The 25,161-nt window shown below is 42.1% G+C and overlaps 1 protein-coding gene across 3 annotated transcripts in view; it reads left to right on the forward strand.

Moving 5' to 3' along the window:
* Positions 1–10,479: 10,479 nt before the first annotated feature.
* Positions 10,480–25,161, forward strand: part of LOC139970469 (uncharacterized) — a 58,328-nt gene continuing 43,646 nt past the window's right edge. For all 3 annotated transcript variants that reach the window (XR_011794155.1, XM_071976211.1, XM_071976212.1), the window contains exon 1: positions 10,480–10,657. The gene's annotated coding sequence lies outside the window, so the exon portion shown is untranslated. The remainder of the gene's footprint in view (positions 10,658–25,161) is intronic.

The raw sequence follows: 25,161 nt of genomic DNA on the forward strand, positions 1-25,161 counted from the left end.
ATTTACAATATAAAGTGAGGGCAAGAACGTATGAGTTTAAGAACCAATCGTTTCAGCTTGAGTAACTCCTAGTTACAGTACATTGTTTACCAAAAATAGCACGATATAAGCATGAAAAGAAAATCAACTTACGTTTGATAAGAACATAAAGAAGGTAGTGAAAGAGGGTCCGTAAGTAAAATGTTAAACATAAAAATACGAAGTGCCCGTTCAAAAAGCACATAATTATCCACTTTCGTTCAATAAACAAAAACAAAATGCTGTGACACAAATGTTGTCCAAGTAAAATAAATTTAAGTAACGAGAATACATGTGTCCATACAAAGAAACAACGTTTTGAAACAATTTTCCGTGATGGGTCTGGTTAACTTCGTTCCCGGCGATAATTTCGCTAATCATTCAAAACGGAATAAGCGTCCACAGAAAATTACAGGTTACGAAACCATGTATATAGAATGTTCTCTCCGGTATATAGAATAGAAAGAAATTATTTACAAAGTAACTGAAAGTTCGTTTCGCTGAAGGGTTGGTTGTCTTTAAAATTTCTCTACAGTTACGTAGATCCTCCCATCCTGGAGTACCACCGTTGAAATCCTCTCCTTTGGTTGTCTGTCGTCGTTATTACCCACCATCGGTCTATTCGCATCTTCTATGGCCTTTTTTAGTACCTTGCGGGTCTGGTCTCCGTCGTTCGGCTGAGACAGGCTTCTTTTGAGTGGGGTTACCACTGGTGTTGGGGGAGTGTCCCTCTGCTCGATAGCTTCGTCCAAATGGTTTTCTTGCTGAAACTCCGTAGCCGAATGGGGTGATCCAACGATAGTCTGAAGTGTAGGCCAATCTGGCCGCTGGACCCTGGGTGGAGATCGAGGTTTGGAGGTACTAGGCTCGTTAGGTTCCTTTAAGCCTAGGCTTACCTGCCTGGTGTCTTCCGATTTATGGCGACTACTCTTATGTCGAACCACGTCGGCCTTCTTATTAGACGAATAATCACATTCTTCACATCTAAAGAGTTTCCTGCCGTCCCCGTGTTTCTCCGCATAATGACGTTTCAGTTCACTGAGATCAGAGTAACGTCTTTTACAGTCTCTGCACTTGAATTCGGCTTCGTATAAGTGAGACATTTTTAGTTGTTCCTGATAAAGATGCAACCCGGAAATGACTGTGTGGAAGATCTAGCTGAAACTAGTGTACGGCATAGTGTCCGATGTTTTGTTTTTCATGCCACGGTGGAGGAAAGATAAAACCACTATGGCAGTCAACAAGGAGATCCGCGGTGGTATTATCTTACGTAAGGCCAACGCGTCGACGCTACTGTTTTTGTAGATTTTCCACCTCGGTGACCGTTTGCTGAGGAGCTTCGCTGATCGAAGGCTTCCGTAACAACCACAGGGGCGGATCCTCTCCGATATAAGGCTTCAGACGGTTGTGATGAACTACCTGCGGTTTCTTCTTAGGTCGCATTTTAACACGATATATGACATCTGAGAGTTTCTTCAGAATTTTTCCTGGCCCGTCCCAACGTTTCTGGAGTTTAGGGGAAATCCCTCTTTTCCTCTTGGTGTTTAGCAGCCATATCAAATCCCCCTGAGTAAACTCCTGGTTGTATGCACCTTTATCGTGAAACTTCTTTTGTTTATCACTGGCTAGTTTTAGCTTCCCTCTTGCAATCTCATGTATTCTGTGCATGGTCTTATCTAATTCCAGTACATATTTAGGGGTAGGCTTACGGGGACTCTCCGTCTCGTCGGGTAGCCTGGGGAGTTGGGCGCTTAACGGCAAGGTAACCATCCTTCCCAGCATGATTTCAGCCGGTGAAAACCCGGTGCTTTCATGCTCCGCGGAGCGATAAGCCATTAACAGGTACGGCAGCCACGCATCCCAGTCTTTCTGATTTTCACTTACAACAAGGGAGAGCATATCTTCTAGGGTCCGATTAAATCGCTCCACCATCCCGTCGGATTGTGGATGGAACGGTGTCGTCCTTGTCTTGTGAATGTCTAACAGTCGACACATATGTTGGAATAGTTCGGATTCAAATTGTCGGCCCTGATCAGTGTGAAGTTCTTCGGGGACACCAAACCTGCAGATAAACTCTTCAACCAGTACCCTGGCGACAGTTTCGGCTTCCATGTCGGCTATCGCAAATGCTTCTGTCCATTTTGTGAAATAATCAGCTATGACAACGACGTACCGATTACCCCGACTCGATACTGGGAGTGGTCCCATGATATCCATGGCGCAACGTTGTAGTACGTGTCCGGCGCCATACTGCTTTAAGGATGCATTGGCCTTTTTCCTAGGGCCCTTTCGTGAAGCGCATGCGTCACAGCTCTTACACCATTTCTCCACGTGGCCCCTATAACCACTCCAGTAATACAGTTCTCGGATACGTTTAAGAGTCTTCTTCGCCATAAAATGGCCTGAAAGCCTATGGTTATGGGACTTATCCAGGATTTCTTCTTGAATTTCTTTTGGGACTACCAGCTGATGCAGTTCGCTATCTCCCGCGTCCGTCTCAAATTTACGATAGAGTACACCCCCTTTAAGAAGTAAGCGATCCCATTGGCTCCAATAGTTTTTTAAGGCCGGACTGCCTGCAGTTATTTGCTCCCAATTCGGTCTTGAATCCTGCACTTCTTTCCAGAGTAGTATAGGCCCAATGTCGCTGTCGTCAATTTGCATTTTCCGCAACTCAGCATGTGTCCATCTGTGGAACCAGGAATATGGTTGACTTTGTGAAATATCTTGATGGTTCTCCACAATTCCAACAGCAGGCTCTGACTCATTTCGTCTGTTTATTACAAACACCTGTTTCACGGTCGGCTCCGCAAGATTTGCTTTGTCTGCCTGATCTTCTTTTTCTTCGGATTTTTCACAGTGTCGGCATTCATTGCAGGGGCGTCTTGATAGGGCGTCAGCGTTACCGTGTATTCTTCCTGGTCGGTGTGTTATGTCAAAGTCATATGTTGAGAGAGTCTCCAACCATCGGGCTAGCTGTCCCTCAGGATTACGAAAGTTTACTAGCCATCTTAAAGCGCCATGATCAGTTCGAACCACAAACTTGGCTCCATAGAGGTAGTGATGAAAGTGTTTGATCGAGAGAACAATGGCCAGCAGCTCCTTACGTGTAACGCAATAGTTCCTTTCCGTCTTAGACAGAGCCTTACTGAAGTAAGCTACAACCTTTTCTTGGGTAGACCCTTCAGTCACCTGGGACAGTACAGACCCTATGGCAAAGTTACTGGCATCACTGTCGAGGATGAATGCCCGTTTCTCGTCCGGATAGACTAAAATAGGCGCCGACGTGAGCTCCTGCTTCATCTTTCTGAAAGCAAGTTCACAGTCCTCATTCCATCTAAAGTCCCTTTCTTTTTCAGTTAGGCGAAACAAAGGTGCGCAAATATGGGAGAATCCCTTTACAAATCGGCGATAGTATGAACATAACCCGACGAAACTACGCACTTCCGTAGTGGAACAGGGAGTAGGCCACTCTAGTACACACCGGACTTTCTCAGGGTCAGGGGCGATTCCTTCGCTTGAAACGACATGTCCTAGGTAGTTGACCTCCCTTCGGAAAAGATTACACTTTTTCGGGTTGAGCTTTAGTTTCGCCTCACGAAGCCTTTGAAAAACGCCAGCAAGTCGTTTAAGAGTTTTCTCGAAGGAGTCTCCATATACGATGACGTCATCAAGATACAGCAAACACGTTTGCCACTGCAGACCCTTTAACACCCTCTCCATAAGTCTCTCGAACGTCGCCGGGGCGTTACAGAGTCCAAACGGAAGCACCTTAAACTGGAATAGACCACTTCCGGTAACGAAAGCAGTTTTTGGACGGTCGCGTTCTTGAACCTCAACCTGCCAGTACCCGCTCGCCAGATCGAGCGTTGAAAACCACTTTGCCCCGGAAAGAGTGTCTAGGGTGTCGTCAATTCGGGGTAGGGGGTACGAGTCCTTCTCGGTTACGTCATTTAGCTTCCTGTAATCGACACAGAACCTAGTGGAGCCGTCTTTCTTTTTCACTAGTACTATCGGTGACGCCCAAGCACTCATCGAAGGCTCGATAATGTCATGGTCAAGCATTCTCTCCACTTCTATCCGAGCCTCACCCTTACGGTGTATCGGGAGTCTACGTGGCGCTTGGCGAATTGGTCTCGCCGTCCCTGTGTTAATCTGATGTTGCACCAGGTCTGTTCGTCCGAGGTCCTCTTTTGATCTAGCAAAAACATCGGCATTGGCTGCAAGGCATTTCCTGACTTCACCGGCTTGCGCCTCGGTTAATTCAGTACAACTTCGCAATGCAAGCTCCTCTAAAGGTTCTGTCAACTGAGTAGGCCCAGTAGGCGGTACACCATCACCTCTATTTCTTCCTTGCAGGGTTCTACAGCCCACAGACGGATTGTTTTCTATTACTTCTGCAGAGTAGCATTCACCTACGAGTGTTCCCTCATACAGTGTAATAGGTCGGTTCGACGGGTTCATCAGTCTCAGCGGTACCAGCTCATTTGAGGGGTCTACGAGTATCTTGGCAACCATCACACCATGTCTTTCGGTAAACCTTTCGTTACACTCCACTACAGCAGGTACCTCGACTCCAGCCATTCTTGGAATTCTCGCTGCTACCATTTTCTCGCTTTCCTGGGGGATCACTACCGTTTTAGCTATCACAACCCTACAACCATCGAAATTCTTTTCGATGTTGTCATGTTGTATACCTCTAATGGTCAGCTCCCCTTTCCCAGCGTCAATGGTACAGTTATACCTCTGAAGGAAATCGTAACCCAAAAGTGCATCGACATCGATGTCTGCTACCCAGATCTCATGCTCTACTGCAAAGCTACCTACTTTCAACTGGAGTCTACCACACCCCGAGAACGCGAGGGGTCTACCGTCTGCAACAGCCATGTCGAGAGATACATCCTTGAGCTCCAAAGTCTTTTTGGCGGACAATTGCTCAAAGAATCCCGTTCGCACTACCGTCAGGTCAGCTCCGGTGTCGACAAGTAAACTCACTTTGACACCCTCTAGCTCTCCCTGTACGTACAAACCTCTCCCACCTACAGACCGCAACCTCTTCCATGAGAGTGGTACATTGACGGGCTTACCATGTGGACTAGTCGATCTTTGCCCTACAAGACCGACTTCTCCTCGTTTTCCTGTTTCTTTGTCTCCTCTGCAGGGATAACATATTTCAGGGGGGAAGGACAGTTCCTCCGAATATGGCCCATCTCTCCACAGTTCCAGCATTTGATAGTTTTCCGCCTTTCTTGGCCTTCCTTTGACACATTTGTGTTGTTCACTAAGAGCAGTTTCTGTAGCTGTTTAGTAAGTTCGGAGAATCCTTCGGTCATTGCTGTCGCTAGTGTTTTACTAATATCATCTGTCGCACCACACTTGTTTTCCTGACCTTCTGTCTTCTCTGATACAACTCTTACTACAGCCCTCTTCTGGGTGTCCTTCCTCTGTTCGGAGAGGGTGAAGGCCTCCAGCTCGGCTGCAATGCTCACTGCTTCCTCCAGGGTCTTGGGTCTTGACTGATATATCTTCCATCTGATGTCACGGTCGCTTATGGCATCTATAAAGAACTCTTTCGATAGGGTCTCCTTCATCTCAATAGAGGCATTAGGGTAAGCACGGGAGAGAAGTCGCTGTATATCATGGGCCAGTTCTGGAATACTCTCCCCCTGTTGTCGGGTCCTGTTACGTAAGAGCGTTCTGAATAGTTCTGTCTGGTTAGCTCTCCCGAATCTTTGTTCGAGCGCATCCGTGAGAGATTCAAATCTTCTTCTCTTCGATGCATCAAGATCAGCAAGAACAGCCTGTGCTGGGCCCCTCAGGCTTGCCGCTAGTTGTAACGCCCTTGTTCTCTCATCCCAACCGTTTAGTTCTGATATTAGCTCAAACTGAACTATGTAATCCTCCCAGGGTGTTGAGCCATTAAATGAGGGCGCTGTTACCCTGGAAACACTCAAATTGGGGGCCTGGGGCTCATACTGCGGGTGCCACATTCTTTGCCGACTGATTTTTTCATCATTGCTCATAGACAACCTTCGATTATTCCCTTCCTCCCGCCATGGATACCCTGGTCTCATACCTGGTCGCAATTCGTTTGTTCTAAAACGCCCCCGGTCGTAGGCCGGAGCGCTTTCATATGCCTCTGTCGGCTGCTGCATTACCATTTGTTCCCTTGGGCCACCCCGTGGTTGCCATCTACTCGCCTCCAGGGCATCCTCTCTAGCTGTCCTCTTGTATCCCTGGTTCATCAACGGACGGCGGTCTTCGTCTCCCCAAGCTTCACCACGTTCGTCGGCCAATTCATACGATCTGCCTACCGTCGGGCGACGGTTTTCGTCCCTCAGAGCCTTTGGACCCACAAGAAAGTCAGCCAACCTGTCGCCGTCCCCTTTATCTCCCCAGCCAGGCTCGTCTTGATATTTCGTCGTTTGTATCGGCCCTCCACATGATCTCGGTCTAACTGGCACGTTCAGAGGATCGAATTCATCCACATCAGGGATGTTCTCGTCCGGAAGTGACCACGTAGCCGGCTCGTTCACCACAGACTGTTCAAAAGGGTTAGTCCCAGACATCTCGACTCGGTCCAGACTACCAGATAGGCACTAGAATCCCATCGCTGCCACCAATGTAACGCCGCCAACGTCTGGTAGTGTAAAACCTGTCTCGAAACCAACTGGAGGAGAGTAGGGGAGGTAGATGGGGGACGGGTACAGATTAACTCTAAATCAGGAGGCAGACACCAGAGTTGTAAGATTAATAAAAGTATAATTTCTTATCTCGTTCTACATCTACAGCGTATAATACAATATTTACATTTGCCCAATATAACGCACTGGGGTCGGGCACAACCCAATGATAAACATGGCTAAGTTAGACTGGGCTGCGCAAAGGTCGGGCAGTCTAGACGTCTGCAATCCACCGGTGTCGGGCAGCACAGGCTTCGGGCATTCCGCTTGACTCGGGCAGCGCAGGTGTCGGGCAATCCGCTGGACTCGGGCAGCGCAGGGGTCGGGCAATCCGCTGGACTCGGGCAGCGCAGGGGTCGGGCAATCCGCTGGACTCGGGCAGCGCAGGGGTCGGGCAATCCGCTGGACTCGGGCAGCGCAGGGGTCGGGCAATCCGCTGGACTCGGGCAGCGCAGAGATGCGGGCACTCTAAAATGCTTAAACACATTTGTTTGGACTTAGCAAATATCAAAGGCTTTACCACGAGCCGCCGGAAGGAAAGTTCCTTGTCTTGCACTCGACCGACTCTCCGACCCTCTGACTCACTCATTTACGAAAGAACCCTGCATTAAATACCCCGGAAATAACCCCCGTTTACACACGTCCGTACATAAACTGTAAAAAAAAGGCTTAGACCAATCAGGGACTACTTGTATATATAACTACGGTGAGTTGCGACCAATGGGATCGCCTCACACACCCACCGCCGTGCCTGCCTATGCCAGTCACGGGAATACATCGATATAGCAAAATTACGTAATCAGTTCCTGTTCCGGATAAACATCTCTCGTTACCTCCGCGGAGCGCAACAGATGTTACCCCTGAGGGAGCGAAACGTATCTCACTAAGGAAAAGTCGTAGCTTTCCGCTACAATATATTCTTATTTATATATTATAGTACTTTGATCTACAGCTTTCCAGAATGAACTTGCTTCTCACACTGTATATTTACTCTTATATTTCTAACCACCCCTGTGTGACAATCCATGCAATTTGGAGACGCCGTGTATTCTGACTGTATCAATTTACTCCTGGCCAAATGCGCTTTTTATGGGGCATGTGCACTTCTTGGCCCTTTAACCTGTTATGTTATATGACCGCATGCGTTGCACGCAAGCTATTAGTTGTTTTGCGCGAGGCTTATTGTGTGTAATATGCGCACGCTTTAAACCAGTCCGACATGACCAATGAGAGTCGTGAAAGTCGTTTATATGTAAATAAACATGAAGTGTCGAAGGAAAACATATACACCTACACAACTTGGTATTGAAACTAACAGCGCAGATGGTGATAGAGAAAATGCGACTCTCCATTTGAAGAAAGTTGATATGAAACTTTATTACTCCGCGTTACACATTAAGTTCAAGTGCGATCTTGTGATTTTTTTTGTATAACAGCTAATTTAAGGAACGAATAGCTTGTCTAGAACGAATATCGAAGTCCTGAGCTCATGTGTTCGAATCTTTTCTTCTGTTTGCTCTCTCAAAATTTTTTGCCCATGTCTGTACGATATAGTTGAACATGTGTTCCCAGATATATGCCAAGTTTCAGTTATCAGAATGTGATAAGAAATTCTGCATTTTATTGTTGATATTGTACTTAAGCCATTGAACATTATAGTTATAGTTACAGTTGTTGCCGAGTAAGTTTTCACACATTCATTTTTGTTACCACGATGGCCGTCCATAGATGAGTGTCAAATAAAATCGCAGCTGATTAAAAAGCACCACTGATCTACACTAACTAGATAGGCCGCGCGGCTCCGTGTGTGAAGCAGCCGGAAGTGACACAGCGGCCATGTTGGGATATTCACAACATCACCGCGCGCACATACAGTGCATACTGTACGTTGCTATGTCGGTCGGTGGTCAAGAAGGTGATGCGTAGAGAGGCCAAGGAAGGGAAGTGAATGTCGCAGAAACAATCCTTATTGATCAAGGAAGTGAAGTTGAACATTTGAACCCCTGAGAGATAGTGTTATGCCAGACTAAAATGGTTAATATGCCTATTTTCCGTGCAGGAAAAGATATGGAATGGGTCGTCTGTACAGAGACAGACGCTGCAACTGCAATGCAATACAAAGTCTATGGGATACGTCGGACTAGGAACTTGAGGGCATCCCTTCCTCCATGGTTAGGGCCTTTTAATTTCAAGAAAAATGTTAAGAATTTCTTCTATATTCACTTCGAATTGGGGGAAAGAATTTCATAACTGGACGAGGCTACACCATCCATGCAACAAACTACATGTATCGGTATCTAGTATTGGGGAGGGAAAATATTACATTTTTAGGTGGCTCGCAGGGTTACAAAAATTGAGTTAATTTCCATCTAGAAACTAAAAATGCGAGTTCCATGATAAATAAAAAAATTAGGAGGGAAAAATTCCATGTGTTCTCAGGAAAAATTTGTCGCATAGGGTTTTTACATGAGGCCAGGGTCTTAAGTCAGTGTCCAGATGTGGAATTCCTTTCAGGAAACCTTAGTGTCCAGTTTGGGGATATGGAATTAACACAATCATCTGCAGGGTGACAGGACAAAATCCCCCCGGACAAATCCCTCCGGACAAACCCCCGGACAAAATCCCCCCGAGCCAAAATCCCCCTGGACAAAATTCCCCCAAGCCAAAATCCCCCCATGCTATAAAAATCCCATCAATTCTTTACAAAAATGCGTCATCCCGGTCCCCCTGGTCCCCCGGCATCCCCAGTACCATCATCCGGTACCTCCACCAGTTCCCCCACCGGTTCCCCCACTGGTACTCTCAGTGGTACTCTCAGTGGTTCCCGGACCAGTACCCCGACCAGAACCCCGACCATGTCCAACCGGTACCCTAATAATTAGCCTGACAGTTACACCCACCGGTACCCCGACTGGTACTCTCAGTGGTACCCCCACTGGTACTCTCAATGGCTCCCTGACCAGTACCCCGGCCCGTACCCCGGCTGGTATCCCAACTGGTATCCTGAAAGGCACCCTGACACATACCCTGACACACATAACCTTACTAGTACTGGTACAATGACCAGTACTTTAACAAGTACCTTGACCGGTCACATGAACAGTACCTTCCTTGACCGGTACCCTCACAGGTACCCTAACAGGAGCCCTCACAGTTACGCTCGCCAGTACCCTCACTGGTACCCTGACCAGTCCCCTGACCGGTACCCTAACCAGTGCAATGACCCATGCCTTGACTGTCACACCTGGGCCATCCCTGGTTGTTGCAGGCAGGCTTTGTATGGGTCAGGGGGATATTGTCTGGGGGGATCTTTTCCGGGGGGATTTTGGTTTGGGGGCTTTTGGCCGGGGGGATTTTGTCCTGGGGGGATTTTGGCTTGGGGGGATTTTGTCCTAGAACCCATTTACAGGTCATTATTTTTGTACATGTATTCAGTTTTTTTTTTTTTTTTTAAAGTAAATGCAGACAGACAACTATTTATAGTTCATATGCACAGTTCTATCTTTGCTGCAACAGCAATTTATTTAGCAGTTCTCCACAATTTCAGTTAAAATCTTCATATTCCTCAGCTTTTTACAGGTTGGTTCCCACAGTGGCATACATTTAAGTAATGCCCTAGTACATACATATAGTAATATATGGACGTGTCGTTGTCATATGCGCGGTGATGTTTTGAATATCCCAACATGGCCGCTGAACAACTTCCGGTGACTTCACGGCTCGCTATACAATCACCGTACGCGCAAGCACACACGCGCAGTGGTAATATTCCCACTCTAAACGGATGAGAGGGATCAGCATGTAACGGTAACGAGTTACGGTATAGAAGTAATTAATGTAGTTGAAATCGGGGTACCGTGTAGCAGGAATGAACGGAAGTTTTAGTATTTCCGTCGTAAATAAATAACAGTTTATATTGGAGTAAATTATTTTTTAGAATTTTGATGCCACATTTGGTAAGTTAAGTTTTAAGCAGTTACATTCTGAAGACTTCATTATTTTGGTCATTTTTTTTGGCTCAAAAATATTCTGCCACTGTTACTGTTAAGTGTTAGCAAGCTACCTAGGCCTAGGCCAAAGATACCGCAGTACATGAAACGGTATAGTCTAGTTATAACAGCACATACTAGGCCTAAGTATAGGACTTGAGTAGACTAGGCTACCGTGGGGGCCGTTAGTTTCCGGACCCGTTTTGTTTCCTCTCCTGAAAAACGTTAGTTTCCTCCCCTATACACTTAAGTTTCCTCCCCTAATTCATATGGGAGGAAAGTAACGTTTTTCAAGGGAGGAGACTACCATTTTGTAGAGATAGCTTATTACTTATGCGGCTTGCACTGGCCCTGTTATGTTTAAGAAGTATGTGTGTCAGTTTACATATGTATACCAGGTGGACATAGTACTGTATTCAGTTCATTCCTCCTATCAATGGTATATTGTTCTTTATGCATATATTATGTTAATAGCTAGACCAGTGGTCTATAGTTGGTATGGTACATGCTACATTCCTCCTATCAATGGTACATTGTTCTTATGCATTTATGTTATGTAAATAGCTAGACAAGCAGTCTAGTTAGTAAGACTGAATAAAGAAGTAAGGCAGAGCCTCCCAGACCCTCAGAGTGTGCACATGTAATTTCTTGTTTCTGTGTTTTGTGTTCAAAGTCTGTCCGTTGTCAAGCCCTCGGACTCTACAATGGCGTAGTCGGCAGGATTGCTATACCATGTATCCATTGACACTGAATTTTGTTAAGGCTTAGGTGTTGGAACTCTATATTGATGTGTTATCTTGGAAGCACTGTGGTTCATTTTGCTGTTATACTCTTCTACCTGTTTTACTGCCAAGGAGCTGTCACCATGGAGGGCAAAACTAAACAGAATAGTGAGACTGAGAGGTATCCCCATCTTAAGTACATGTTAGCAGAGTATATTAAAGAGCTATGTGAGAACTATTGCTTAGATTTAAAAGTTTTGAAAACCAAGGAAGAGAGGGTTAAGGCTCTTCAGACTATACCAAATTTGTCTGATGTGACTTCAAAATTTTCACCAAAAATGAGTGTTAATCCACCCATTGTCAAGTTCAGGTTGGAAGGCTTGCATCCCCTCGGTGCTGAAGATGATTTAGAATGCTATTTGTCTACGTTTGAAAGACTTTGTAATAGCCAAGAAATTCCTTCGAAGAGATGGCCTATTCTATTGGAACCATACTTGACTGGCAAGGCACAGAAAGCTTTCCACATTTTAAGTGAAAGTCAGAAACAAAGTTATGTTGTAGTTAAAGATGCATTGTTGGCAGCATTTCAGCTTACTCCAGATACGTATAGGGAGAAGTTTCATTCCGCTGTAAAGGGCCCATCAGAAACTTTCAGACAGTACGGTAGTCGGCTTAGTTTGTATTTGAGGCGTTGGACAACTCCCACAGATAGATTGGCATCTTCACCCGAGTTTACTAGAATAATGGATTTGATTGCTGTTGATCAAATGATCTCCTCATTAAGAGACGAATCTTTGCGTTTAAAGTTACTGGAGCAGAAGTGGACTACCCTTGTGGAAATTTCAGACTTTGCTGATAACATCTTGGTTGCCAGGGTCACTAGCAGGAATCGACAGAGTCAGGGTTCCAGATCGATGTCAGCTACTACACGACCATATTTCCAAACTGCCGGTGAAACAACAGGGCAGTCACAGAGGCCAGCTTCTAGCCAAGCGAGTAGAATTCGTCGACCAGCTACAGATCTTAATAACATCAGATGTTATACTTGTGGTGACTGGGGACATTTCAGTTATAACTGTTCAAATGTGTCACGTGATCAAAATGCTAATGTTGGTATTAATTTGGTGAGAATTTCTGACCAGGAGGTGGAGGAAAGGTTATTCAGAGTTAAGGTCTCATTGGAGCCTAGCTCTGAGGTGACAAATGTATGCAAGTTGGATGGAGCGTATTTTGAGGCAATGTTATTTGGTGGGAAAGTTCTTGCTTATGCTGATAGTGGAGCAGAAAGGTCACTCATCAGTACCTTAATGGTTGAAAATTGTGAGGTTATGCCTTTGAGTGAACCCCTGTGTTTTAAGCTTTTGGATGACACACCTCTGGTTGTCACAGGTAAGGTGTGTACCTCTATGACTATTGCAGGGGAGACTGAAGAAGTTGAGCTTTATGTGGCTGACATTCCTTGTCAGGTACTTTTGGGGAGAGACTTGTTAAGGGCCTTTGCTCTGGTTTTTGATATATCTGAGAGTGCTTACTGGTCTGGGAAACAAAGCCCTTGTGTTAAGTTCCCCTTAGTTTGGATTCGGAAACAGACTGTAGTTGAGGGAGTTAGTAAACCTAGCAAAATACAGGAGAGTCCAAATTTGACCCGGGGTGATGCTGACTCAAAACATGTGCACGCTCTGAGGGCAGTATCGGGTAAATTGGGGTATGAGAAGCAAGTAAAGGGGCTGGTAGAAAACTTTAAAGAGGTCTTTGTGGACAAACCTGGCTACTGTGGCTGGCTGCAACATAGAATAGAAACGGGGGAGGCAGCGCCGGTAAAGAAACGTCCATATAAGTTGGCACCAAGCAAAAGGGCAAATCTCAAGAAACAGATTCATGATATGCTAGAACAAGATATCATTATCCCTTCTGTATCAGAGTGGTGTAGTCCGGTGGTGATGGTTGATAAACCAGATGGTACTTATAGGATGGCAGTCGATTATCGGGCTCTTAATGCAGTTACTAAGTCGTCCAACTATCCCATACCAAGTATTGATTCTATTTTGTATTCTATGTGTAATTCTAGGGTTTTTTCAACATTAGATTTGAAGTCAGGGTTTTGGCAAGCAGCCATTCATCCTGATGACCAGCCAAAGACGGCTTTTGTGTGTGAAGAGGGTGTTTATCAGTTTAAGCGATTACCATTTGGTTTAAAGAATGCAAGTAAGTACTTTCAGAACCTCCTGGATGTTGTCTTTCAGTCTCTAGAGGGTAGTACAAGTAATAATTACTATCCATATATTGATGATATTGTAGTTCATTCATCTACCATTCAGGAACATTTTGAAGATCTGCATAAAGTTTTGGAGTGTCTTAGGAATGCAGGCCTAACAGTAAATCCAGCTAAATGTCATCTTGTGTATAAGGAGGTTAAATTTTTGGGGTATGTTATTAATGGAGACGGCATTAATTTGGATCCTTCTAAAAGTGAGGCAGTTGAGATGTTTCCTTCACCGACAAACAAAAAAGCACTTGAGCGTTTTTTGGGCTTGAGTGGGTGGTGTTCTAAATTCATTCCAAATTATGCCACACTGGTGGAACCTCTTAACAACTTGCGGAGGAAAGATATAAGATGGGATTGGTCAGGGGAGTGCCAAAATGCATTTGAGCAATTAAAAGAGGAGATAGCCCGGGCTGTGTCCCTTAGTATTCCTGATTGTAGTAGGCAATTTGAAGTCCATACTGATGCTAGTGGTGTAGGTTTAGGGGCGGCCTTAATGCAAGTCAATCATGCAGGTGAGCTTCGAGTTATAGCATTTGCTTCTCGGGCATTGAGTAATGCGGAGAGAAATTATTCAGCCACAGAACTGGAGTGTTTAGCTGTAATTTGGGCATTAGAGAAATGGCGTCCTTATTTGGAGGGTTCAAGCACTGTAGTGTATACAGACCATCAAGCGTTAGTGTGGATGCTGCGCGCAAAGGCATTAAAAGGAAGACTAATGAGGTGGGCTTTGAGACTTCAGGAATTTGATTATATCATTCATTATAGGCCGGGGTCTCAAAATGTTGTCCCAGATGCACTCTCTAGAGCAGTGATAGGTGTAGTTAATTATGACCAAAATGTATGTTTTCATCCGGATTGCAAAGGGGATCCTTCGTCAAAGATATTTTGGATCCAGTGTGAGAATTGTGATAGGTGGTTCCATTGGGTATGTCTAGGTCTGAGCAAGGAGGAAGTTGATAAAATAGACAATTATCACTGTGCTGAGTGTTCTTCTGGGATCTCACAGGCAGCGTTAGCTGAAAGTGACGAGTGTGTAGAAAGTAGCATTAAGAGTTGTGTCCTTCCAGATGAGAATCAGTTCCTTCTGAAACAACAAGATGATTCGAGGTTGTCGACCATTAGGCAAGGTTTAAAGCAGGGTAATGTTGAAGATGTTGGCATGCCAGGTTATGTAATGGAGGAAGACCTACTAAAGTACAAGATCGGGCCAGCCGGGCAAAGAGTTGTAGTCCCGGATCAGTTAGTGAATGAAGTTATCAATCACTACCATTGTTCACCTACGTGCCCCCACTTAGGTGTAAGAAAGACAATTTCTAAAATAAGGGAGAAATTTTGGTGGAAGAGTATGAAATCTTCTGTTGAAAAGTTCATCAAACGATGTAGGATTTGCCAGTTGACTAAACCAGTGTATCGAAAATCATCAGGGTATATGCAGTCTACTGTGAGCAGGTGTCCATGGGATATTCTGGCTATGGATCTTTTGGGCCCCTTCCCAGAAAGTAAAGAGGGCAAATTATATATACTGGTATTGACAGATCATTTTTCAAGGTTTTCCTTCTTAGTTACACTCAGAAGGGCAACTGGTAACATTTTAGCAGCCGTAATTAGACAATTATTTTGTACTTGGGGGGCTTGTAATACTCTAGTCTCTGACAATGGACCACAAATGATTTCACAGAAGGTGGCCCAAGTATGTGTTCTCTGGGGTGTAAAGAGGTCATTTACAAGCCCCTATCATCCTCAGGCCAATTGGGTTGAGAGGGTTAATAGAAACTTAGTTTCTATGTTGTGTTGTTTTATGAAGGGTGATCATACAGAGTGGGATGAGTTGGTACCAGAGTTTATGTTTGCCCTTAATTCCTATGTACATGATTCCACTGGATTCTCACCAGCAGAGTTATTTCTTAACCGTACCCTGAAAGGACCTGGAGAATGGGTGGGGAGTGATAGCAAGGTAGTAAGGGATAAGGAAGCCATGTGGGCAGTTGCAAAACAGAACATGGAACGCCAGACAAAGGTCAATAAAGGGCAGTATGATAGAAAGAGGGAAGAGTCTATAGTCAGAGTGGGTGATGTGGTGGCACTCCGATCACATGCTTTATCAAACTTAAGAAAACAATTTTCTGCAAAACTAGCACCAAAATGGAGGGGACCTTACATTGTTTCTGGGCAGGTTTCTCCAGTGACATTTCGTATACGAGAGGAGAAGTCGGGGGAAACTAGGCTGGCCCATGTGGACCAATTGAAGTTGTTCTGGTAATTTTTTGGAAAAAGGGGTGCTTTGGGGCGGGGGGAGTTGTAGAGATAGCTTATTACTTATGCGGCTTGCACTGGCCCTGTTATGTTTAAGAAGTATGTGTGTCAGTTTACATATGTATACCAGGTGGACATAGTACTGTATTCAGTTCATTCCTCCTATCAATGGTATATTGTTCTTTATGCATATATTATGTTAATAGCTAGACCAGTGGTCTATAGTTGGTATGGTACATGCTACATTCCTCCTATCAATGGTACATTGTTCTTATGCATTTATGTTATGTAAATAGCTAGACAAGCAGTCTAGTTAGTAAGACTGAATAAAGAAGTAAGGCAGAGCCTCCCAGACCCTCAGAGTGTGCACATGTAATTTCTTGTTTCTGTGTTTTGTGTTCAAAGTCTGTCCGTTGTCAAGCCCTCGGACTCTACAATTTTTCAAGGGAGGCATATTGTTATTGGCTAGGCTATGTGGAAAGAATATATGTATGCTAGTAGTAGTAGTAGTATAACTAGTATAAGACTAGGAAAAAATTAAGGGAGAAAGTAACGTTACGGGAGGAAAATAACGCTTCTTGTTAAGGAAACTAACTACTTTTTTCAAGGGAGGAGACTGTTGTCCTGGTGTATAGGGTTGGGCGATATATTGAAAATTATTATTATCGCGATAATTTTTTTTCAAGACGATATTTTTTGAGGATTGAACAAATGACGATAATTTCTTGTGAAAGAAATTTGAAATAAATGTGGAAAAATGCGATTATCCTTCCTCTGTTTTATTTGCAAATGTTATTCTAGCATTCCATGGTTAAGAAAGTTGAAAAGAAATAGGTTAATCAACTTCATTAACTGACTTTTGAACTTCGTAAAAACCCGTCCTTTACAACATTGACTGTATAGAGAACAAGACTCAGTAGAGAAATTACCAATTTGTGTACGCAAGGTAAGTTGGTACACCTTTTAAATTTTACGAAAGATCGAGCAAAATACTTTCGAAAAATTCATGCGAAACTGGCATATCGTGCTGAATGCATCTAATGTCATGTAAAAAGGCTCTAGTACACCCATTTATGAATAAACCATAAGACCACATCTGGTGTTAAGCGTGGGGAGAAAGTATTTTCTAGAATTTCCACAAAAAATGGAAAAAATAATATCCTACCATAGTTAAGTGTACAGTAAATAGCCTAACCACTTCGTCGGTTACGGATCTCACGTAACAACAAAAACACTACTAATTTTTTTTTTGGCGAAGTTGACGTTATCTACAAGGACATGGAAACAATATTTAGCATTTAGTTAATCATGCTAAGGGGCCTAAAACACGGGAATACAAGGTTTACTTTCATAAAGATGGCCATACTGTAGCTATTGGGGCCAATTGATATCGTGCTATGTCTGTATGGTATAGACTGTGCCTGGTGTATTCAAGGGGAATAGATTGTTTTGTTCATGCGGAGGAGTCGGTTGACTTGAGGTGTGTTTTACTTATGGGGATGTTTACCTATTTTTCTTGAACGTCTAAGATAATATTTCGCATAACTTAACCGATCCTTTACTGACTGATCTAATTAATTCTAGAGTTGAGCCAAAATAGTTTACTCCATGAAAACTTTTTTGGAAACGTGCCAAAAATGTTAGCAAACAGGTGTTAGACAGGGGGGTTGTTTGACAAGGTACCTGGGAAAATTCGCAGCACATGTAACCAGCCTACCGTGATATTTAAGTTGTAAACTGATGTACGTATAGTGCGCGCTGTTCATTGTTAGGCAGTCTAGAAACGGGGCTTTGCCGAACGTAGTTTGTTTCATAATATCGACAGTTTTGTAAGTTAAACTTTTTAAAGATTGTAAGACAGATTAAATCTCTTTTCATTTTATCACATAATATAGCTACTCTAACTTGACATTTTAAAATTTTCATCAGTTTCGTGACAATTTAAATTAAAAAAGTTGTCAGTATTTTGAATCCTCAACTGCGAATTTTTTATCGCCAGACACGCAAAAATACTTAATTTTTCCGGGGGCCTTCGCCCCTGGACCCCCACAAGGGGTTCCACCCCTTGACCTCACCGGGCCCTAAGGCGGGCCCCTAGACCCCACGCCATTATGCTCGCACGCAACGTGTGCTCGGTGTGTTCGCTGCGGGAAAACACCGGTGGAAAACTGGCAGTTGTTTTAAGTGTGTTCGCGAACACACTAAAAACAACAAGGAAAAATTATCGTAATTATCGAAATATCGCGATAATTTTTGAACTATTTATCGTGACGTTAAAAAGCAAATATCGCCCAACCCTACTGGTGTATGATCTGATGGCAAATTTTCTTTGAAGAGTAAGTTAAGGAAAGTTGATTTACTGTTACTTTAGTTTGAAGGAAAATAGGGAAAATACCAGCTTTTACTCTTTCCACATAGCCTAGCCTATATGTATTCCTTGGTTCCTCCCCTAAATATGTTACTTTCCTCCCTAAGTCATTACTACATTACCACAGTATCTTCAATAACTACAAATATCTCTTCCCATATAGCCTCTGATTCCCTATGTTACTTTCTTTCTCTAAAACCTCCTTATCATAAATTACATTTACTACAGTTGCTTCAATACCTAACTAACGTTTATACGTTTTTAGGGGAGGATTGACACTGCTGAGACATTCCCACAAATCGATGCCATTCTGAGTTTTATGTCTGTATGAGTGTTAGGTATTGTTGTTGCTATATTATGAAGTATACTGTATCTGCAATAAATAATTTGTTCTCACAATATCATTTTCCAAACCACCCTAAATAATGTAGTGTTATTTTAAGTGACGTTCACAAACACAAAACAAGACATTTAAAAACCTCAGAATAGACATCTTTTGTATAGAATGAACCATGCCACAAATCACAAACTTTGCTGGCAACAAAATCAAAGTTAATTTTTTTTTAATTTGTAGCCAGGAAAACAGAAAGTATCTTCAAACCATTAAATGCATTTGAAAGTTTCTATTGGGAATAATACATTAGGTTATTTAGTTATTTAATTTGAGGCCCCAAAGAAAATTTGAGTATCTACACCCTCAACATCAGGAGATCAAGCAGCTAATAAGCTTACTCATAACTATTACCTAATTTTGTTCTCATTTACTGTTTCCTATATAAGTATGTTCTTAATTTGAGCAAATCACCACCCAAGTACTAGGTAAGCGATCCCAACAAGTTTAATATTGATGTTGTTTCTATCGCATTATATAAATGCATTGTGGATTGAGTGAAGCTTCCACTCCTGCTTTTGGCCATATATGAATGAGTTACAAATAAATGTTGCACAGAAAACTTTTTAATTGAAATATGTGGTCAGAAGGACTTCAATGACTTTAGCAAAGTTGCAAATTGCAATAAAGACATTTCAGGAAAGCATAGCGATGAAACAGAGAAAAACAAGGTGAAAGATTTAGTATCACATCTATGATAACATCCCACATAAATTGCAAACATAAGCATGGCTGTACAGTAACTTTTAAAACAACTTGCCCAATCGGGATTTCTTAACTGAGAAAATCATTAATAGCAACTATTGTAATCTACGTTTGTTTTTGTACATGTACTGTATGATAGTCATGATTGCTGATTGTCACTGCCTTTCCTTTTGGTGGAACTTCATTTGCTGCATTAGTAAATCCAAATTTCAGTAATGAAGATTGCTTCGTCATTCTTTTGAAAACAGAACAACCTATGAATATTACACCTTGCTGACATACTAACTTTCATTATATAATACACAGCCTCTTTTAGTGTTCGACCGATAATCGGTTAGACAATCGGCATCGGGCCGATTATCAGACAATCGGTAAATAATCGGCATCGGCAAAATCCATTGCGCTACCGATTATTTGGAACCGATTATTACGTTCCACATAAAGGATCGTATTTTCCGCTTTAGAAATGGCATAAAATGATGAAATCAAGGCGCCAAATACTCCTAAAAATCCCTAAACACGTTTGGCGACAGTCCTCAGTAGTTCTACCACATTTACAGTATTTTGTGATTAGGCAAACATTCTTACGCATATTTTTGCGAAAAACCCGAAGAAACTTTTTTTCCCCTGACCGCATGTACTGTGTACCATATGTGCTAAAATAACCCCTTACAGTAACTTAACTCCTTACCGCAACCGACTAAAAGCAAGTCTGATTTCCAGTGACATGCGCGACAAAGTCAATGGGACTTTAGTGTGTGATTTCTCCCACATGTAGTTAAGTCAATGGAGAAGCGCCATTGACTTACTGTGTACGATCGTTTGAAACAACGTTCGATCGTAAGTTTTACCTCGCACATGGTGATCATTGAAAACTTGAAGCAAACGTCCGGGATTGTTTTACTTTTCATAATAAGATAAAACTGTTAGCAAACTGCTTATCCACTAAAGAGCCTGTGTAAGAATATGTGTAAAAGTAAGTTGGCCTGACGTTTCGATCCTGCTATAGGATCGAAACGTCAGGCCAACTTACTCTTACACATTATTTTTCATATCAGATTATATATTTCGATATCAGCGAACGAAATAACAAATATTTTATTTATGTGAGATATACTTTTCACTTTATTTACGTTGGAGTTGCAACACTGATAATGGTTTTAATAGCAGTTGTAAAAGCTCTGCCTAACTTTTTTCTTTTTTTCATTTCGTAGCCTATGGCTACTATTTTCCCCCTCGATATGTAGTCTGTACAGCACTGTCATTAACTGTGTTGTGGCGGAATTGCAATATTGTGACTCCTCGTTATAATCGTGCAGCGCCCTATGTATGTATTACAGTGTTCTTTACTTGCTCCATTAATCTTTACTGTGAAAAGTTAAGTCGTTCATTTACATCTTTGATTGTATTGGCCTAGAAGTTGGTAATCATGCATAACACTAAATCATACATTAGGCCAGTTCCACGAAAATGTTGAAATAATCGGTAATCGGCATCGGCCGATTGTCACAGGAATTAATCGGTTATCGGTAAAACCGATTGTCATACAATCGGTCAAACACTAGCCTCTTTGGCATTCATAGGGCTGCCAATGATTGATATTCTCACCAAACGTACAACGCAAAGCAGCTTCTTTCATTCCTATAATTATAGCTACACAAATGAAGTCACATAGTTCGTACAATTAAACAATCACCCCGTTCCTTATGTGGTATGTGTCGTATGACATGATATGTCACTACTTTGTTCGAACTAACTGACTGATAATGTGTCCAAGGCCCCAACAAATTGACCAAAAATATACTCGCCAAATTCTAAATTCACTCGCCACTGTTATTGCTTCGAGTCTCCATACCTTTAGTATAGAAAAAAACTACAACCATGTTTAAACTAAGGTTAGGCAGATACATAGCACTCCATAATGTACCTTGTGAATGTTAAGTACTTTGCATGTGAAGTATGGAATTTAATCTCTTTCAACCAAAAGAAAGCGATGAACATTGTAAAACATCATTTATATGCATCTAGACTTAGTTTGACTCAAAAAGGTGCAAAGAACATCAGCAAAAATTCCTACCAAGGTAGCTTGGCTTCTTGGTTAGTAACTCTGCACATTTTCTTATTTATTTGTTCTTGTCTTTTAGCTGCAAAATGGTGTGCAAAAAATGTCATTGTTACTCCAGTACACAATTCAAAGCGATCTTTTACACAATGAAAATCTAAGGTTGACAAACCATCTATCTTCCACTTGCCACATGTGTTGAATGAAAATCTGAAAAAGCTTTGCAAAAAATTGTGGCTGTGAGTGTCAGCAATCTTGTATTTTGCAAAATATGACCACCTGCATGTAAAAAATGCCTAAATTAATATTTAAGGAGGTGTTTGACCACCTTAAATATATTTGTGTTCTGACACAAAACATTTTGTTCTTCATATTCTTTTTGTTAGCAAACCATAATGCTTTCCTATCGTTGTTAGTGTATGGCACAGTGAAGCCTAAACATCTCGACAGTGCCATGCTTTCGGGGGAAATGTTTTCACCAAAATGACAGATAATCGTGTATTGACAGTGGATATGATTTTCTGTGTATCAACTCTAAATAGGTCTTGTTTCATTAACTGATGGATTAGGGGTTGCCTGTGCATAACCAAGCTGTCATGATGTCGGTGTTCAAACAAACTTTTTAATAGGTTTAGAAATGAACATATGAATGGTAAGCGGAACTTGGCGCTAATATCTCAACTGTCCACTAGATGGCCATGGCCTAGTGTTTATACAGTGTATCCGGGTACCCACCCGAGGCGATACTACCCGGTTCCTAATTTATTACCCGAACCCTACGCAAAGTGTTATTTTTTTATTTTTTTGGCAAACCGATGGTAAGGCAAGGTTTCCCCATTGACTTAGTTTTCTAAAGCTACCATGTGGTCAAAGATAACAGCAATAATGAAAAGTATTCCATGGATATCTTATAACTTTGTCACAATTTCAGTGAATTAACAAATGGTTAGGCTAGATTTCCCCATGACCTAGTGTGGTATTAGGCTACCATGTGGAAGAAATTGAAAGAATTCTCACAATTATTATTTTTTCATACGTTTATTTCATAGAAGGAATGAATGACAAGGAAATTTAAACGTTTATTCCAAATGCGATCAAATTGCTGGAATTGTGCAATCCTGCGGCTGGCCCTGCATTATAGATAGTAGTAGTAAAAGCTGTTTAAGTGCTAAATTGGATATTTACATGGTCTAATCCAATAGAGGTGGAGAGCAAACATATTGCGGCAGTGCGATGTAAGTAGTGATGTTAAAAATCGCGATACAGGAGGGTAAACAATTTTTTTCGGGTACCCAGATACCCGCATGAAAACGGCTCTCGGGTACCCGGTTCCCGATTTTCGGACCCATGTACAGTAAACACTACCATGGACCTTCAGCTTTGACCTTAGAAGTGGCAATATGTTACTTTAATAATTCATTCAATGAGGGCATTTGAAGTGAGGAAAGCTTTGAGAGCAAAAAATTGTGAATGGTTACTTAACCTAAACAAGGAGTACTTGTACCTAGTTTCTCCACAAGTCTAGCAGTTTGTCTCTATGCTGAAGAGCACCTCCCTCAGACATGTAGCATTTACAGTACTGTGTCAAAATATTCCCACTTATTACTTTATTAGCATGAATATTTTTCAAGCTGTTTATAGCACTATGACTGTTTTGATCACCCTTGAAGTACATGAGTAACATGACATTGCAATTCATCAAGAGTGGCTCAAATGAATCAACCTTGCCTAAAACTGGGACATTCAAGGATTCACCAAAGAAAAGTAGCTCTTTCAAATTGTCATAGAAGGATGAAATTCTTATCTATAGATACACACACTGTGCACCCTGGTGCGGAGCTTGTACACAGTAACTTTGTGTTTCCATCCATCATACTTGTAACTTTCAAAAGCCGCCAGCCATCTTTTATTCATTGAACCTACAATGCGTGTACTATCTGTATGTGATACTGAAGAAAAGAATGCCAGAGCTGGATAGTTCAATGGATATTCTGAATTAGACAGAAATATCCAACAATTACAATATGCAACTATTTCGTAGAATTTTTTATAGTACGTTGTAATCGCATTATCCTGATGGAGGCAGCCTATTGTGACGTACATAGAAGTATTTGCACCCTTTATGGCTGCATAGTTGTACAGCAGAATTCAACTTTCAGCCTGTGTAAACTGTAAACCAAGCAGGCTAATTGGAAAACATGCAAAACAATTCCACCAGAAATGCCTAAAGCTCAAATTATATGTTTTCCATTTTTGCTGAAATCAAAGTGAAGATATGATATGGTGATGGCATGTTTGGGTGTGTGTATGCTTATTTGTGTTATTCCTTGCCTTGTAAAATTCAAAAGGGTTAGTTTGGTTCACACTTCACTATGTTACAACTCAGTACGTACAAGTGCCCTATTGTTCTTGTGGAGGTCAAATGGAATTCAAGTTGCACCAGAGATCAGATAACAACATTTTAAACATGGTAACTCCAAAAGTAGTGCTTTATCAAACTATCCTATTGTTTCGAGGAAAAGTCAAACATCATTTGAAGTCAACCAAAAATCAACAGGCTGCCCCAACCATAACTGCAATAACTCCATGTAAATCTTTGATGAACATCATACAATTTTCGCATGTGAGCCCACCTTAATGAGTACAAAGTTCCAATTCTTTTTGGGGTCAAAGGTCATTGGCCATCACTAAAATTCAAAATCTGAAACCAGGTAAAGCTTGCATGAACTTCTTGCCTGGTTCGGCTGGCTTGTAGATCCACCACTGTGAGCACAACTACTTTTTTTGTGTGTTGTGGAAGGTCAGCAAAATCAAAGTACTGTATGAAAATATTTTAACTATCATACAGTAGCTCCAAAATAAAGCCTGGATGAACTTCCTTCTTAACCTGTATGCCAACATTGGTACATGAACTTTGAGTCAACATTTGAAATATTGGAAAATCTCATGTTTTACATTATGTTCTTAGATCAAGACAAAGAACCACTAATTTCTCTTGAGTTTTGTTGCTTTCATGCCAAAATAGATGTCAATTCCTCAAGAAAGTGTTTCTTTCCAAATTCCAAGCAGCAGCAACCTCTGCATTTTACAGTACCTAGAACTTAGGACACTTGCACTTCAGATTTTTTTACAGGTAGTTTGACTTGCATTTTAAACCTGAAGCAAATATTGTTATTGTCATCCAGTGATTAGGCTGATGGTGAGCTGATTGGTTGGAAAGAAAAATCTAGTGTCAAGTGGTAAAACCCAACCATGCAGCTACTGTACTATAAACCAAATGGAACATAACGTAAATTAACGATGTTATTATTCATCATAATAGGTTACTCCCACATCCTTTTCTCATCTCTATCCATTCTCTTGTAATGTTCAGTGTAAATTTCCATGTTCTGTTGTACCAAACCGTTTTGCTGTGTGGTAGGACTCTACAGTACTTTTGCCTACAGTGCAAATTCAGTTCAGTGCATATGGAACAGCTGTCAACATTTCAGGTATAACAAAAAGTCGAAGAGTCCATGCCTCCTTTCATATATATGCAATTTACTGTGTAGACTGTACCATATGTACAGTACATTTGTGACTACTGCTAGCAGTGTGTTATAGCAGGGAATGTCATAACAACTCCCTGGTTACAGACTGCTGATTACTCCAACACAGTAGCTCTGTTCCATGTACAGTGTAGTTAATACACAAGCTCCACGTCA

This window comes from Apostichopus japonicus, chromosome 8, assembly GCF_037975245.1.
Source record: "Apostichopus japonicus isolate 1M-3 chromosome 8, ASM3797524v1, whole genome shotgun sequence".
In the NCBI taxonomy this organism is placed as follows: domain Eukaryota; kingdom Metazoa; phylum Echinodermata; class Holothuroidea; order Aspidochirotida; family Stichopodidae; genus Apostichopus; species Apostichopus japonicus.